We start from the raw sequence: 19,153 nt of genomic DNA, 5'->3' as shown, positions 1-19,153 counted from the left end.
CACCTGTACTTAGGGCTCATTTTATTGTATTCCCACTGAAGTTATGGGAGTTATCGCATCCATTTCAAATGGAGGTAATGGTAGTCACAATAAGTCTTTTGGAGAATAACATAGATTCGACTGTTTGGAAAGAAATTTCACTTATCTGCTTAATAGGGATTCAATACCTGCCATTCTTTTCCTTAAGAAATTAGCCAGCTAATTTCTTTTCAGATTCATTACATTCAGACCCAATTAGTTTGCAAGGCGCATGGTTTTTGCAAAGAGACAGAATTCTGTATAGCTGTTATAAAAATAATTTATTCACAATGGGTTGAGGTAGCATACGGACCAGCATGTGAAGTTTCAGACTCTTCTAGGAAATACATCGAGTAAAAACATGCAATCTCCAAGTTCATAGATTCTACGATCATTCCCAGATGGTGTCAGACGTCTGTGCAGTACTACTAAACAAGGAGTTGATCTCTTTTCCATGTACTGAAGAAAGAAGTACTGCGTGTTCAGAAGTAATATCAAAAGAATCTCAAACTTCCCCGTGTGTTTGGGTAGTCAGATCCATTGTGTATACATGGAAGTATATGCTGGAAAAAGATAAGCAGGAGGGATTTTCTTCCAATTATGAAACTTGTGATAAAAGAAATCACCACATACAGCCCAATTTTATACAACGCAACACACTCAACCCTGTGAGTATGTTAACAAACAAGTAGGTATGTTTCAGGTAAATTAAAATTTGAACATACTTTCAATGTGGTCTACTCTGGAAGGACCAAGAGGAGAAAAATGCCTTACAATTACTTTAAATAAATCAAGTGGTTTTGCCAGGAAAACATCCTTGTATTCCTTAGCCTTGCTGAAGTGAAGGCATCAAATAGCAAACCTGTTGCAACTCACACAATTTTTAGACAAACAATAAATGTATCAAACAACTGAACATAAACCTATAAATGACTTTTAGTCACCTTTGGAAAAATTGTTTTGGCTGGGATAAAGAATGGGGGTATTCTTTTTTGTGTTGAAACTTTTCATTTAGGAAAAGAAATGTTTGTTTTGAGGAAAGTGAACGTGTTGGTTTTTAACATTTCCAAGTGGAAACTCAACAGCTCTTGCTTTTAAACTGGTGTTGCTCTCTTTAAAAATTAACTTGTAAGCTTGTGTGAGCGAGAAAAAGGAGCAGAGGTAAAGACCACTTGACTCACATCCACCAGGAAAAAAATCATGATGTGTAGATATGACCAGGGAGCTGTAAGTTGAGAACTGCCCAGTAAAGGAGAAAATGTGGTCATTTTGGCCAAAGAGTTTTACAAAGCCCTTCTTTCGGTATCCACACGCATCCCATGATCCAGCCCAGATTCCAAAGGCTCCTTAATTTTTGAATAGTCTCAAACGTGTGTTAAAAGCTTAACAAAGATGACAAATGTTGCATTGAAGGTTTTACAGGCCTTAGTCACACAAACTGTTGCACAGAAATGGGCCTTCCTATGCTCTTCAGCAATAATACACATTCATATAGTAATAAGTACAAAAGTAGCCTTAATAATTTCATACCTATTGGTGAACGTGGGTGAAATTCTTTATCGCTAGGAATGCAGGAATTCATATTAATTTATCATAATTGTTTTTTTGACGTCTGAATCTCTGATATTTTCCCAGCTACCTCATTTCTGAGTTACAGTTCTTTTCACCGTATTGCTCTTCGTACACTTTTTTGCCATGCATAAAAGCCAGGTAAGAAAGATCCCAGAGAACGCCATAAAGACACTCAAAAGGATGTTATATGGTTAGGTCCCGATCCTACAGTGTCCTTGTACCCCCAGGAGAGCTCCCTGGATTTCAGCGGCATTTCTTGTCTGCCAATGTCCTCCTAAGTTCCTCAAACTACAGGACCAGGACCTTGGTCAAAGGAGAGGTTCATGGGCTTTTAAGGGATCTGCACCAAAATTTTTGTCATACTTTTTATGTCTCCAATGCAAGCGTGGTTAAATAACTCATGGCCTACAGCCACTGAACATTTCACTTAACTATCCAGGGGTGAATATTACCATTTATTTGGGGACTTGTCAAAGTATTATTTTCATTACACTAATAAATACTGTAAAAGTCAAAATAAAAAATGTTATAAGTTCTGGAACATGTCTTATCTAAATCTATATGATCTGGAAATATTTAGCAAGGGAGTTCAGTAATACAAAACAGAAACAGAAAGGGTCCTCAGTAAGCCTTAGGGAAATGCCAAACTATTAATTACACATTAAGTGGATGGTTTTTATTTTTCTGTTGAAACAGCAAGTCGATGCTACAGTGCAACAACAATTATTCTCTGGTATAACTTAGTATAGAAGTTGAAGTTATTTTGATCCCTACAGTCAAAGTGCTTAAAAAGATGAAATAAAATTGTGTTGGAATTTTTTTTAAATTAGGAAATAGGAGAGACAAATTCTGACCCATTAGCACAGAACTTGGCAAACACTGATGATAAATCAAAGCTACGCTCTGCAAATATTCTTGCAGATTTAACTTGCAGATTTTACTTGCAAATTCTTTTCCTCACCTAAATGATTTTCCCAACTTGAATATCAGTAAATGTCTCTAATACTGCAAACAGTTCTGATAAAGTCAAAACTAGTGCTCACATGTGTAACACTTCCCATATATGAGAACATTCGTCCAACCAAGCTCAACAGAGGTTACATCTTGTTGCTTGCAGTGCTGGCCATTCCTTTATATTAATTACAAATAATGAGGAATATCTAATAAAAAGTCCAAAAATACTTCACAAGACATGGCCATAAGCCTGCTGACATTTTGTACAAGCACAGGAATCTTCCATTTGTGTTCAAAGCCCCTTGCAATACCCAGGTCTTTCTTTGTACACTTACGTGTATATTTACACAAAGACTCAAGTGGCACACGCTGCATAGGTGAAACGCAGACACTTCCAGGATGAAGAAGAGCCCCTAATCAAAGCATGGTATTCTCTTTTGCTCCCAGAAAAAGGTTACATTTTCATCAGGACACGGGGGTAAATCTTTCCCCAGTATGTAAAGCACCACGGGATCTTTAACGTCTAGGCAGAGCAGACATGACCTCAGTTTTCTAAGGTTTCCTTAATTCCTCAACTCCCACCTGTGAATGGTCACAGAACAGTTGCAGTGCTTTTGAATTTGTGCTTTGCTCTGGAATTTTGGGAGGACTGTTTCAGGTTGTGGGTTTTTTCTTTTTCAGTTTACCAACCTGTTTCTTCCCCGGACTTGTTTGGTCCTCAGAACCATGAAGTCAGTTCTCATCGGTGCCTTGGATGCAGGGTAGAGGAGAAGAGGCAATCTGGGACACATCATTCCTTTAATCCGTGCTCACCCGTGTCCTTGTCAGCCTCTAATGGGAGCAGCCTGGAAGATGCAAAGATACCATAATATAACCGTGGGTCACTTGGAGACTATGGGGGGAACTGAAGAAACCAATGCTCAAGTTACCCACAAAATCAAGGGAAAAAGAAAAAAAACTCCATTAGAGCAAAAAGATTTCCCACACTAACACTAGTCCTTCATGTATCCCACTGTGAATGAAGCCCTGTGTGTTGTTAAACTCCCCATCCATCACTGGAGGGAACTCAGAAACTCCTGAATGAGCAAGAAAGTAGAAGAAAACTGGGGACAAAATCATAAAAGAAATCCTCAGAGATCCCTGTTCCATGGAGTCCCTTCTCCTTCTGAGGATTCTCACCCCAGAAAAGGGGATGGGATCTCTATGTTCATGGTGATTTCTGCCAGCTGTTACTAGTGAGCAACTGCCTTTCACGAGGCACTATTATTAACCTACCTAAGCACCTGGGACCCTTAGCACTGTTCAGGGACTGCTCCACAGATGTGTCAACAGATTGGGAAAGATGTATGAAATTTAAATGACTACAAATCAATAAAGCTCCAATTTCAAAGGACTGCAATTTTCAGGATGAGCCTATGATCCCTCCCCAGTTATGTCCTGCAACCCACAGGACTGCTGTGTGTGAAAGAACTGCAAAGCATAAAGTCCTGCTCAGCAGAGGATGCCTTGTAATTCATTGATGTGGACTTGCATGCAAAGCTAACGTGACTCTAACATCCTGCGAGTCTTCCTGTACCCATCAGAAAGTAACACGCTGGTGATGAATACTCCTTCCAAACGCACATTCTTACTTTTGTGTGTGTGTGAGAGCATTCTTCTTTGTGGTCTCCCAAGGAACCTGAGAGAGGATTTTAATTATCCACCCTCACAAAGTCCTCCCTCCCCACCAGGATATTATCCACTTGATTCATAAGCTAAGGTCAACATAACCTTGAGGAAGTTATCACAGCTAAAGCCACATGCATTTGCCTACAGCAGGGGGAACACACCAGCACTCTGCAGAAGCAGGGGGTTGCTCTGAGGAATCTCACAGGCCTGAATCAGGCGATGTCTCCTGAAGTGCCAGGGCCAGCTTATATTTATGGATATGCATTCGCTGACACAGAGGGCTAGCAATGTAAAATGGGGTGGAAGTCATTGCATAATGGTGGAAGGGAGGGACTGTCCACAGCAGCTCTCCCTTCCAGTTTAAAAAGTCAAAATAAGCTCGCCAAAAGATGGTTTATCTTTTTTGCAGTCTAATTTTATGTTGACTTTCCTTTGCTTGCCTCCTCCCCCGAGTTCGGCTGGTTATATCCTCTTCTTGTTAGACTAGTCATAAAAAACGTAAAAATACCTTCATTTCACCTATTGACCACTCTTAGATATCAAAGTCCACAGCTCCTTTAATGAAGTCCACAGGCAGCATTTCCTTGTATCCTTATCTGAGTTTGGCAATAAAACATATCTTAAGCCAACCTTCTTTTACAACATACGAACTAGAGCTGGGCAAGCTTTTCATAGCAAATGTTTTATTTAGTGGATTAAGCCTTTTGTTCTCTTTGTGAGTTATTATGGACAAACTTTGACTTTAATTCATCTGGTTGTTATTCACAATTGTTCCAATAACTGTGTCAGTGAACATATTTCAGCTGTTTAGATTGTTCTCAAGTGATTCACTTCAGTTCTTTCTTTTGCTATTTGTTATACATTATTTACTATTCAAGGGTTGTATTTGGTTTTACCCACCCCACCTGGTGACAGTATTACCTGATCCTTACATCAGTGGAAGGTCACCTATGTAGAGGAGCAAAATCAAAGAGATTTCATAATACTCACTCTTCCTACTGTCCTCTGTTCACAACACACATTTCTTATAAAATCTTATAAGCTTCTCTGATGAGGTCAATTTTCTGTGAATGGGCTTTCAGTACAGATAATTAGGTAACCACATGTTAACAGAAACCATTAAAAGGTCTGAGAATACCACCTAACTGGACTGATAGCTTCAGTCAAGTATCTTGAGATTCCACCTAGAAGTAACAAGGCAATGGGATACCAGACTCCAATAGTTCTACAATTCACTGAGATCCTTCTTTTCATGAAACAAACATTTCTAAATATTTTTGTACAATACCCACTTGGCTTTAATATAAACTAAATAATCTTCAGATTTCCAGCAGTGCCCAGAAGCATAAACCGGCAGCACTCCAGTATAACCACCGGAAATACACAGTATGTTCCTAAAAGTATAATTCCAGAGACAGAATCCATCCAACTAAATCTAGTTGAAATTATTTTGATTTTCATAACTTCATATAATAATCTATTTTTTTTTCATTTAAAGAGATTCCCAGAAAGTACAACACTTTTATTTAAACCTAGATTTGACTTGCAGTAAAATTAGTGTATCAGTTCAGGCTTTTAGTTTTGGTCCATACCATCTCTGTTATATGCCTTGGGGCTCTGAAAATAGTTTCTAAGACAGTTTTCTCCAAGAGACAAGAAAATAGACTAAAAGAACTACAGTGGGCCAAACTCTATCCTGAACTCAACATTGGGGCTTACTTTTTTGTAGGCAGAGTTCAGTCTCTCAGTTCTCACATTTGAACAGAATAACTCGTAAACTTTTTCTACAATTCAAAGCTGTTGTTTAGAATACTAATGAACTGTGATTCAGTGAACCCAGTAGAAATGCTTTGCCAAAACCTCTTCAAGTTACTGTAGACATTTGAACCTGCATCACTCATCTATCAGTTCTTACTTATTGACTGTTATGTATCACGTGTTTTCCCTTCAATCTGTTAAAGTTATCAGCCATGAGAATAAGTTCTTCAGATTTCTTCTGAAAAATTATGTTAGTTTTAACATTTACTACATTTTTGCAATTTATCACTCTTTCTACCCTAGTATAACATGAGCTCTTCGATTTGCTTAAGTAAATATTGGCAACAAATCAAAGAAAGTACTGTAAGTCCATGGAACACAATTTTAAACTAACTACAGAAAGCATGCCAGGGATAGCCACGATGTTAAATGTGTTAGGCTCACTAATTTTCCTATGTGGTATGTTCTTCCTTGACTATATGCACACAAAGGGGAAAACACAACTTTGAAATGTTATATTGTCTAGTTCCTACACTGTCTTCAGCAATACTCTATTCATTTTTCTTCAAGTGTCGCTATGGCACTATCTAGACAGAGCTGGCAACCTGACTAATGACATTTGTTAACCTTAGAATCACATTTCTGTAATATTTTCATTAGTTAGTTTTTTCTCTTATGTCTGTATTTTCTAGAGTAGTACTAAAGCTCTCTGTATTATGCTTCTTTGGTTACCAAGAACTCCAGTAGAGCACTAGAAAGCAGCAGTATAAAAGACAATTGGTATCCTGCTTGTGAACTTGCCTGGACTTGTATACATCCACCAGAAGATATTAACATCAATGGGTGGCTTGGAACACACTAGGCACGAGCTGTGTTTAATTCAGCAGCATTGTGGTCAGGACCCTTATTGAGAAACCCTGCGTAGTTACTCTGGATTTATACCAGCATGGTTGTGATTAAGACTTAACCCAGACTGTGAGATCTAGCTGCAAAAATTTCTCTCCCTCCAGTTTTCAGTGGCTGTAGAGTCCAGTCTTCTCAAACACTTATCTTCTTTCCATAAATTGCATGTAAACTACATGCAGGTATCCCAGAGCATATGAACTCAAGAATCCAATGTTGTCCTAAAGGAATTGTTAGAAATAATGGAAAACCCAAAACTTATAATGAAAAAAATGTAATAATCCATGAATCATGTTTTCCATCAGAGCTATACAGAAAATACTGCCTTGCTGCAGGAACAGTTTTACAGATATTGTCATTTCTTGCCTGGAAAACAATCACAATTCATCATGATTATAAAATGCGTGACTATATAAAACTCAATTTTATCTTCATCAGGCAAGTTCACTTTTGCAGCGCTCAGCTTTCATTTGCTAGTCTTGGTTTTCCCATGCTAGATATAGCAAAGCCATTGGTAAGAGAAAATCACAGAAGCCTATTTAAAACCAGTAAAACTGATAACCTGCCTTCAGAATCATACAGAAGCCTGGTGCTCGGGTGATAGTCACATACAACTTCTCACACCGTGGTCTCCAACAGACATCAAATCCTCCCACTTTTTCTCACGGAGGAAACTTTTTTTTTTTTTTGGGGGGGGGGGGGGGTGAGGGCAGTTCTTTTGGGGTTTCTTCTTTCTCCCGGAAGAACCCCAAGGTACTGCCAGGTCTCAAGGTTGGGAGGTGACACACTAAGGATACAGGAATGTGAGGTGGGCATCAGAAGATGCCCTACGTGTGTGCCAGGGTGGGTGAAGATAACGGCAGGATGAATGACAGGTGTGCACGAGAAGGGAACAGGCACCCAGCAGTGCCACAGACCTGTGACCAAGGAGGTACAGAGCCTTAGGGCTCAAGGCAGGCTCGGGGTAGCGAGTAGGTACGTGTGCCTCAATAGGCCCTGAATTCAGGCCACTGTTTGGCTGGTGGGGTGGCAGAGGACACAAAAAGAAGGAACATTTCAGTACTGACAGCCAGGAATGTAATTGGGAAAAGGAAGAAAATGAGAGAAGGAAGAAATCAATGGGGAAGAAAATAGACAAGGAAGTTAAAATCAAGACCACAGGTAGACAGATATCCTAGGAGCATTTTAGCTGCCTGGAAACCACTTACAAAGGACACAGTTTTTGAACCTGGTTGGTCTGCCCTACCCAGAATGCTTTACCTTTGTAAAATTAGTATCTCTTGAGGCAAGTTATTTTCTTTCCTGAACAGTTGTTCAACTCACTACTTTTTGCCTCAGGGGCTCTGCAGAGCACGTGCCAAAACACTGAATAAAAGATCATTGCTCATCATTAAGATCCTTGATTGACACAGAGAAGCTGTGGCTGAAAGTACAACTGTAGCTAAAAATAATGAATCCATGAAAATCTTTTCCTCAGTCTTGGACTATGTCGCATTTATTTATCCCTTTGGCCAATTCTGTTCTAGATTCCTACTGTGCTCTGTGCCGGGGCCATCCTGGAGAGGACTCACAGAAGCCTGGGTGAAGAAAATGGATGCCTCTTTCAGGGTTGGCTGTAGCAGTACCAACAGAGTGAGTAGATGGATATGCCTTGCAGGCAACCAACAGTTACTGCTTGGATTGTCTGCAAATAAAAATACTATGGAGCTGGACCTTCTCTCAGACACATTCTCCTGTTAAGTGGTTTAAAGAAAAGTGCTTCATGAATCCTAACCCATTGAGATAAACAACAACAGCTGCATATGTGAACTCTAGTCTCCACACAGCTGAAGCTCCTTAATTTGTGCTGCAGAGCACACCATCAGCCTTGAGATCAAGAGCCCCAGAGCTCCTTCTGAAGCTCTGTCTTTCAACTAGCTGCCGATCATTCTGGTCAGAGATCCTACCACCAGCGTTTTATACAGTAGCCTACTGGATAGAGCATGTCAGCAGTTCTTTCCTCTGCCTGAATAGCTCACAGTTCGTACCCTAACCACAAAACACCCCCCCGGCCTCTCAGGCCAAAGCCACACAAGCATGGCTGCGTGTCCTGGGACACCCACTGAGGATAAGTAGAACTCAAGTTCCAGTCTGTGGTCCAAGGCCTACAGAAATGCTTTCCTCTCCATTAATTATTCAATGGGAAATGCAAAATCACTCAAAACACTCTTGAAGAAGTGCATCCCTAAAACACCCCAAAGCTAACAACTAACAAACATTAAATGGTAGCTATTGAGTCTTGATTTCTATTTTGCACCGCAAGAGGAACAGAGAACGCCTCTCCAAACACGAGAGGTTAAAGCCTTTTCCTGAAATGGGTGAGGAAGATAGTTCTGGATTTTTTGTTTCAAGCAGGGAATCAAACTGGACCTGGATTTTCCACATCCTGGGTAAGGGTTTTCTCTAGGCTTTTTGGGGAGGAGGGATGGTATGAAGGAAGATGTAGCTATAACCTGTCTTTGAAAGAACATAAACTCTGTTGCATCCTTTTCAGGACTTATTGATGTTGTTCTTGCCACCTGAGCTCTGAGAAGTTGTTGAAGATTTGCCCCAAAGACCTTGGACTAGATCCCTACCTGGCTTGGATGTCAAGCAGATCTATGTGGCTATGAGCCTGCCAAGCAGCAGAACTGCAGACAACTGAAGAAACATTAAATTAAATTAGGTACTACTCGCAAAATTCCCAATACTGCTCTGACGGTGCTGCCTCCCTGAGATGCTTAAAACCCATTTAAGTTTTAGGTACCTAAATCTAACTGGAATGTGTCCTTCAGCTGCATACATCCCGATTTGTTTGTGTTATTGAGAAGCAGAAGCATTTAGTTGAGTGAAGGTGATGGGCTCTGTCATGTTCACCGTAAGATAATTCATGTCAGTGCTCACATGCAGCCCTTATGTAAAGGCTGGGTGGGTGACTTTACCCAACAACAGGAAAATACATACTACCTCATCCTAGCTACCAGCAAGTGTTTGGGAGAACTGTCCAGTTTCCATGTTTCGTAGAACTATCATTGGGATTGCTACTTCAAAGATGTGTATCATGTCTGCAATTCCCCTTACTCAGAAGAGAGAAACGGAGATTAGTTCTGTAAGGATTATTACTGTTTATTTCTCTGCATGTGGCTTTTTCAGGTCATTATTTAAATGAAATTACGGTGTATTTGTGCTTTTTTTGTCCTGTAGACTTTTTCAGACTGCTGACAAACCCACAGAAGTCAAGAAGAAAAAAGAAAACCCTTAAAAATATATACCCTAGAGAAAACAAAACTGTCATCAAACAAGAAAAAGACATGAATTCATTTGGAATCAGAATATTCATTTAGTTTTAAAACAACAGCTTGCTCTTGTCTGGACACAAGCAAGTACCAAAAATGTAAAACAGGTTTGGAAGGCGTCATTCACTTCAGGTGGCATTAAACAAGGGAGAACAAGGAGCAATGGAGTAGAATCAAAACTGACATAGATCAGGAGCACTTAGAACTTGCTATCTATAGAAACGTGTGCTTTATTTCCACTACAGATTAATGAAACACCTTGCAAGTGCTGTGCATTTGTGGAGCGCATGCAGGTCTGTAGGCAGCATGCATATTACATAGTGTGCACCACTCCTGTGCATTGCTTTCGAGCATCATCACCAGAGGCTTTTTAAGACTTTGCAGCCATGGAATTAGCTGTGGTATTGCCAGCCAGCTGTGTATCCTCTATGGACTTTGGAACAAGCTATAAAAGTAAAAAGAAAAACATACTTTGCCAGCTCCTTACAAAACAGAGCCAGCACTTTAAAACCAAGTGGGTCCTTTTCCGCCCAGCAAATCTTGAGGTCGGCCTCTCAGGTCACCATTCGGGATTACGTCAGGGACCAACCAGTTGGGTTCAGGCAGGCTCAGGTTGGTCTGGCAGGCTGCGTGAAGTGAACAAAAGCCAGACCAAGACAAAAAGTTGAGGGAGTGGGATAGGAGGAAATGAAGAAGACTGTTCCAAAGGCTTTTAAATTACGATGGCCATGTTGTTGCAATACTATTGGAAAACTAAACGAATTGCTCCCTTCCTTAGCCCCCTGCTGCTGTGGCTATATTTCTTTTAGCTAAGGGCCTGAGTCAGTAAAGACGCATCCAATTTCCATGCTGTCCAAATGTTTATAATCACTGCAGAAGCCAGATAGAGATTTCAGTAAAACGTATTCTCATGCTAAAGAAGGCTGTCCTTTAGGTGTCTGATAGCCTTCAAAGTTCTCAAGACCACAGAATTACTAAGAGAAGGTCACAAATTTACCTTAGAAAGGACTGATTTCCTGAAAATTCTGCTCACCTGTCTTCTTAAAAGCAGAGGTGTTTCAAGAGTTTCTGTTCAGGAACCTAAAAGCTGAGGCAACTTGACTCTATAGTCACTACTGAAAAAAGCAGAGGCAACTTGACTCTATAGTTACTACTGAAAAAAGCAGACTATCTTTATTATGTCTTAGTTCACAGTTACATTACTGGAAAGCCAGAGGTCTTCTACATGCTGTAAAACCACATAATAAATGCAGTGCACATTTTCTGGAGAAGCCAGGAGCTCTGTCACTTCACAGTCCATAATACAACTTGCAAGGACCCAGCTACAAAGAAAACAAGATTTTCTAGTACAATCACAGCAAAAAAAAAATCTAAATTTTGCAAAACTTTAGGGCTTCACCTGGCACAGATTGACAAAATCTCATCAGTAGCTTTCCAAGGAAGCACTACTCCTTACATACAAGATCTATCACCTTTTCTTCAGTTGTTCCGTAGCCATTAAACACCCCCTGAGTGCAATCATGACCATGTAGGCTAGCAAGTTCCCTGTACAGAACAAAGATCTATGTCAAAAGAAATTGAAATTGTAGAGCATGATAAGTTGTGAATTTCATGGTGGATTCCCCTTCCCTTTTTTTGCCCTTCTTTTCTCCTTAAACACCCAATGTGTCTGTTTAAAGAGAGAAGGTTGCTTTCTATTTTGTGTTTTGTTTCCTCTTACTTTACTCACATAATTCATTGCAGACTTCAGGACAGTAACCCCTGTAGAATTTGCTAGTGGCCCACAGAGCTGGCATAAAATAAAAAGTTACAAGTCCACATAACCTTAATTTTATGGTTATAAGCTATATTTATAGCCATATCATAAGTCTGAAAAGACTGCTAAGTGTTCAGTGTGGGAATGCAGGGAATTTCTCCTAAGTTAGTTTTATGGAGAAATGTGTTGTTAAACTGTAGGAAAGGTTACGGTCCTTTCAAGTCTTCCAGAGCAGAATGCCTATTAGGTATTTTTAGGGTATTTATAAAATACCCCAACCACTCCCTCAGTATCATTCATTGAAATTCAAATGCAGGACCTTTGCTCTCTTCAAGTCCCTTTGGTTTTAACACTGTAAACTATCCTTGGTGAGAACACTATCAAAAATCAAGGTAGGAGAATTTGCTTTTTAACTCTTGCCCACCTGCATATTTCTTTTAATATTTGCAAGTTTTTCTCACTGCAGCACATAAGTGTGACACAGACTAGTGAGTATATGATGTACCAGGCTGAAACTTCACCAACAGGAGTGGTTGGAGTGGTCTTAGTACTTTTTGTGATTTTACTTGATGACCCTGAGCAGGATACACCTTCCTGTGTGCCTCGGTTTTTCCACCTGTAAAACTACAATGATGCTAGTAACTTCTGAACATGCTAAAGTCCCCTTGTGACCAGCCAAACAAATACTAGACAAGATAAAGTACTATTGCTTCACATACCTCTCAGCCTGTCCTTCTCTCCTCAGCCTTTCACTCCCCTCTTTCAAGGCACGTGCCCACTCAGCTTGCTGGACGGCCACACAATAAACTGGACTAACAGACAGAGACATAACAGGATGCCCATGTTGTGGAGCCAGCCTGAACACGTACAGGAAATCCACTGCCTCCAGGACATGGATTGGCTCTACAGTTACGGGCAGATGGACAGGATGGGCCAGGCTGCGGGGATTGATTCAGAGGACCACATCATCTGCTCTGCGTGGTAGCTACCTCCCTGTCTTCCCCCTGGATGTGCTGCTGCCATGTATGCCATGTAATGTGGGGGGACGCCTTTGGGGCAGAGCTGGCAAAAAAAAAAAAAAAAAAAAAAGCTGGCACTGAAAGCTACACACTGCCAATGGGTACGTGGGTACCCCACAGCTTCTTGGTTTGATACAAAGCACACCTCTGTCTTTTTAAAAATCAACTTCTTTCCTATGTCTACTTTTTGAAATTGTGTTTGTCATTCGCCACATCTACCACGAATTATGAAGTTTCTCTCTTCCCCTTGTTGCTCACATCATTTTTACTTAAATTCTGCATTTCACTTGTAAAGCGAACAGTTTATTATTTTTTACAGAATGTCAGGAGGGTCTGAGCCTGAAACAAGCCTTTGCAGTTCAGCCTACAGTGTCATTTAAGAGAGGAAAATAAATTGTGTGATAGAGACACTGAAGAGCAAACACTTTCTGGCACTAGTTTTCTCTTTCTGGCATAAAGGTTTTTTAGAATGCAAGGAAAAATTCCTTTTATCTTCCAACTACACAGTTCACTAGCGGCATCTTTGGTTTTAAATGACTGATAATCTACTCTCCCAGTGGAGGTCATTAAAATAAATTTTAGACCAGTCAAACAGCTCCTTGAAATTCACTTTACCTTCTGCCAGCTTGTTCTAAAAACAGTAATGTCACCCTGCAATGCCCTCTGCTGGGAGACATGACTTGGAGCTGGAAGCAAAGCCACCAGTTCGTGTCCTCAAGCAAAAAGCAATGAAACTTCCAATTAGATGGACTGGATTTTCACCTTCAATGTGAAACCCTGACACCACTGAAATCAGTGGGGTTCTAGCTTTTATTTTCTATGACTTCACCTTTAAGCATTCTCCCTTTAGAAAACTACACTGTTCAGTATCTGAACTGGAACAAAACTGTTTATTTCAAGTCCAAAATTAAAAGCTCATTACTGACTTACAGAGATGAAGGTTTCTTTTTAGCATTTATCAAGCTCCAAGAGAGAAGTGTTAAAAGGAAACTGCAAAAGACATTGCTCCTCTTGACTTTCTTCTAAGTCATTTTAGCTGAAGAGTGTACGTATACGAAGTCACACATGCAAACAGCATTCGTGTAATACATGATTCTGTCTAACATGTATTTTCCACTGACTAGCATTCTTGTACCAGAAACCAGGTACATATTATGCAGTAAAACAAAGGAATGTATCCAGAACCTCCTATGTGAGAACACCAACCCTGTTAAGTGCCACCTCCGGCTCCCCCTGAGATGCAGCATCCTGGGGACTAAGGAAGAAATGTCTGTTCTGCTGAGGGCTCTGAAACTAGAATATCTCAAACTGCTAGTTTTACCACACACACGATGCTTGCCAAAATAAAATAAATAAATAAATAAAATATTGCAAGACCTACTTAGATCCATAAAGCATTTAAAACAAGCTCCAAAACTCCTTAGGTAAAACCATGCTGAATGGCTGGACCAAGAAAACACCGTTCTAGTCCATAGAAATTACCTACAGGTAAAGTTTTACTGTCTTCTCAAGGCAAGAGCAAACTTTGGCCAAAGAACTGACTGGCTAAGTGAAAGACAAGGCAAGAGAGCACCCATTTCTAGATGCCATAGAAGAAGAGACAGACCCTGGTACTTACCACAGTTATAGGTGGACAGAGAAGCCACACAGCACTTAGATTCAGATTTGACCACATAACCTTCCTTAAATTCCTCTCCTCTGTGCCTCAAGACATAGCCTTTGGGCTGGGTTGCCAAAAAAAGCAGATATTAGCCTACCCCGACACTGCTCCCCACACCAAGATTCAACCACCCGAGAGGCCTGCAGAGAAGCCTGATCAGCACAGATGTGGACATTCAGGCAGCAGGAAAGCAATGTGGGAAAGACAGAGCAGACTTCAGCAGATAGAGAAATCTCAGAGAACTTGCAGTTGCTTTACACATTGCTGGCCCTAACTATAGCCAGTGCCCATCGCATGGCTCGGCCTCTTGCTGGGCACTGTTCTGGAAGGGCAACCGGTGCACCTAGCCTTTGCCTAACTGCCTTCACCAAGGCCAGAGCCCATCAGTAGTAGCTCCACAGCCAGTGCAGAGAGAGGATCCAGGTTTGCCAGCAGCACTGGCAGTTTCCCTAGGCACAGTTAAGTGTCCACAGCTCAGCCTTTCTGTCCAGGTCCCCTCCTGCTATGCGTTCAGCTGCACTGGTACAGCTGGGTTCTCCTGTGGTGGTTGTTGATGCACAGCATCATCCTGACAGAAAGCACATGCTAAGGCAGTGCTGTGGCAAAAGATGGTAAGATTTCTCGACTTCAGTTCTTCTAGTATAGCAAGCTGCTTAAGGAGTGTATGAAAGCTACATCCATTCACAGGATTAGCCACAAATGTACCCAAAGCCAAAATAATACAAAATCAGCTAGAGTTCATACAAACAGCAAACTTCCCTTTCACGTGCATACTCACGCCACAACCCCATAGCTTACAGGCTCATTATTCCCAGCTCACAATTCATCTGGAGAATCATCCCTTAAAAATATTTTCCAGCCTTGGCAAGGGTGATGTAATACTATCACTGCTTTGGTTTCGACTCCCGTGTCCCTCGGCTAGGATGGCCTTGCATGCTGTTTGTCTCTCGCCGCAGCTGTGCAATGGGCAGCAAGTAGGAAGGATTTTTCCACAATAGCCCCCGGTCCTCTCTGCTGGACGCTTGCTCCTTACTACTCATGTTCCACAGCTTAGGTCCTTCCTGGCCTGCCCGTTATTTTATATTTACTACTAATTATTATTTCTGTCTTTTAGATGGAAACATTTTTTTCCGTGTGATGAGATGCTTCCCCTGCATTAACCTGCTTTATCACTGTGCCTCCCTCTGCCCTACTTTACAGGGACAGACACCCTCGGTGCCAGAGAATGCAGGTGCAGCAAAGCCACGCAGCGCCTGGCAACACCATTTTTATTTGAAGTTACACATAATTATCATTGATTTGCAAGTGTGACTTTCTTGATACACTGCCGTGGAAGCTAACAGTTTGGGGTTGTTTTTTATTTTTCCAGAAATGACTTTCCAAAGTTTGTTATGCCCTCTTGGAGATCAAAATGTCATGTTTATAGGCAGTTTTCAAGACTACATCAGGTTCATTAAAAGGCTCATAGACAAGTGTTTTCTTGCTTTGCATAGTGTCCTGAAAACTTTATCCTTCCCTAGGTAAATGCCACACTGTTACACTCATCTGCAAATGGGCATGTGTGGCTACAAACATCCAAAAGTCCGTATAGTCCTGACAACAAGGGCTCAGGTTGCCACTGTGGACACATAGCTGCTCTCCTCAGGAATATGTCCCTATGCAAAGAGAAGTGGATAGCCAGGAAACAGGTGATGGCTGCTCACGTACCCTAAGCCTGAAATGATTAATTTGAGGAAAGGCTGGAAGTAACTGAAAGTTGTTCCAGTCCCAATGCCAGTCTGGTCCTCACGGCTGAGGCAGCAGTGCCAGAAAACAAAGCTGAAAATCCACGCTCTGAGCTGGCACCTTTGATGGAAGGATCAACAGTGAAGTCCAAGACTGAATTGGCCTCCAGCTTATACGGTCCTCTGATCCAAGGCTGTCTCTCAACATCACAAATGAATAACATTACGCTAGGAATCTTGCACACAGTGCTACTTTTGCTGCCAAGCAGTCTTTCAAGAAGTTGTCTCCCAATCTGATATCTTTACAGAGAATAATTTCATCCACAGAAATGCTTACTACTGGTTAAATTATGGCCAAGAATCTACATTCGGCCTGAATTTACTCGTGTTAATGCACTGCACCACTACTGGAAAATAAGCGTGGTGTCGCTCAAAATGATATTATACTGGAGTGTGACCAGGAACAGGATTAGAGCAGTAACTTGTGACTGGATGCAAGAAGTTGGACTGGTTGTAAAATGGGGCATGACCCATTTACATTTGGTGAAGGCAGCACACCTTGGTGACAGGCAGCTGCTGTGCTCCTGCCTCCACCCCAGCTTCTGGGGCAAGAGCTGGAAATGCAAAAAGGGCTGCAACATGTCACCACCACATCAAGAAGGCCTCCCTGCATTCATTTCCCTCCTGGCTGGCAGCAGGTAGCACAGCACAGAGGAAATGGCGGCTTTGGTACTTCCCAGCTCTGCCAGCCTTTATCATCGCCTGAGCACTGGAGATTGATCATTCAGAGAAGGGAGCTGAGGAAAGCTCTGATCGACTTCAGTTAAGGCTCTCTTTGTTTTCCCAGAGAAAGCACAGGAGGTAAATTACCATCCTGCCCTAAGAAGTTATTTTGTCCTCATCACTGTGGTGGCAAAAGCTAGTTTTATCAACACAACTAAGAAGGCTTGCAGTGGCTTGTGGTTTAGAGACCATGATGGCTTCTACTCAGGCCAGCCTTCCAGCTTTCTGTCCTCTCTTCCTGAGGATACACTATGAAGAGTCTTTTTTAAATAAAATTTAAAAAAAAAAAAAAAGTGTTGCCAGACAAAATGATTGTTCTGCACTTGAGATAGACACTTTTCCAGACCTCAGCAGTCAGTAACCATTCTGTTTGCACCGATACAAGCCCCATGCAGTCAGCAAGAGACATGATTTGCGCAAATTAATTCACTCATCTCCTAAGAGAGGGCAAAATTCAGGATGTGACCTCAACTCCTGTCTCCTATACTTCTCCTGGCCACAGCTTAGCTGAAGGCCCAGTATGTCAGCTTCACCTCAGTGTGATTCCAGGGACTGGTCTGGAATTAATTTGACCCAGTCTCTTTGATTGCTTTGGGCTTTTCAGAAGTTTTGAACAACAAGGATCTAAACAGCAGGCAGTAATCTGCACAAAAATAATCTCTGCAGTTTTTTTAATTCCTTTGCAGAGGAATTTTAAAGATCTGTGCCTCTTTTTTTTTTTTTTTTCTTTTTTGTTTCAAATGCTTTCCAACTGAGCAAATGCACCAGTGGGTTCATGGGAGAAGGCCTTTAGGCACCCCAACTTTGGCACCGTTATCCCGTAGACACTCCATACATTTTTGGCACCTTACAGCAGACACATTGACAGCCACAGTATTGATGGAAAAGGAAAGAAGCTGTTTTGCAGTCAAAAGAGAATGTACTCGGATTTCTAAGGCCATTTGAAAGAATGCCAGAATGATACTGGATTTCGGCATTCTTAAGCTCCTTTAAGATGATGCAGCAAGTGGTCTTTTCCACATGTGATGATGTATTTCAGGACAAGAGTTTCTTCAAGATTTTCCAAGCCTGTGGGCTCCTGATCCTTTTTCAAATTACAGAGATGATAGCATACCAGGGAGAATTGTGATTAGTTTAAACTCTCCACAGCTGTGAGAGATGAATGTACAAATTCCACCAAAAAATCCGCTTCTTCTGGATTGAATTTACCTACATGACACTGAGTCCCGACCAAGGGACCACTTAAAAGAGCTGGAGCAGCATCAACGCTATTTAGTTTCTTCCATCACATCAACCCAGGGAAGGCTCACAACTGCTCTACCCAACACATCCCCTGGCAGCGCTGCCATTGCACCGGCTGGGGTATTGAAGGAGCCCTGAGATGCGTGGGGAGGAAAATGGAACAAATAAATAAAAGCTTAAGTACAAGTGAATTCAAACAGGGCTTGCAGCTCATTACAGGGAATGCCAGGAGGATTGTAAAACACCTTGTAACCGAGAGGCTTTGCTTGGAGCTGTTAAGGACTGCAGCCCCCACTTCATCACAAATTTTGAACGGTCCTGGTGAGGGGGGTGAGTGCTGAGCTTTCTGTCAGCCGACCAGATATGGCAGTACCATGTTTTGTGTTTAACACAGGCGAGATGCTGCTTTTATAGGGGTTTGCTTAAAAATCCTAAATAAAGCACACTCAATGAAAAAAATGCTTGATTAAGATAGCTCCTAGAACCCTTTAAACAAACTGTGTATGGCTGGAGCACTCAGTGCTGATTGAGAACCTTTTAATCACCAGGTCACAGCCTGGCCACAGCCACTTTGCTTGGCGTGCCAGCTGGAACTGGCTGAGGCTGGATGGAACTGGTCAGAACTGGCTGGAACTGGCTGGAACCGGCTGGAACCAGCTGCAACCAGCTGAGACCAGCCAGAACCAGCCAGACCTGGCTGAAACCAGCCAGAACTGGGTGAGACAAGCTGGAACCAGCTAGACCTGGCTGGAACTAGCTGGAACCGGCCAGAACTGGCTGAG

At 41.7% G+C, this 19,153-nt stretch overlaps 1 long non-coding RNA gene across 2 annotated transcripts; it reads right to left on the bottom strand.

Annotated features, from left to right (window-relative positions):
- Positions 1–288: 288 nt before the first annotated feature.
- On the bottom strand, positions 289–3,702 carry LOC106030491 (uncharacterized). Of its 2 annotated transcripts, none has more exons than XR_010828725.1 (3): positions 3,536–3,702; positions 3,235–3,389; positions 289–581 (listed from the first exon to the last, which is right to left on the bottom strand). It is a non-coding gene; the product is annotated as an uncharacterized lncRNA (long non-coding RNA). The 2 variants fall into 2 exon arrangements; XR_001203781.3 differs by lacking the exon at positions 289–581 and adding an exon at positions 592–3,126.
- Positions 3,703–19,153: the final 15,451 nt, after the last annotated feature.

Source organism: Anser cygnoides, chromosome 2 (genome assembly GCF_040182565.1).
Source record: "Anser cygnoides isolate HZ-2024a breed goose chromosome 2, Taihu_goose_T2T_genome, whole genome shotgun sequence".
NCBI lineage: Eukaryota > Metazoa > Chordata > Aves > Anseriformes > Anatidae > Anser > Anser cygnoides.
This window is presented reverse-complemented; position numbering and strand designations above follow the sequence as displayed.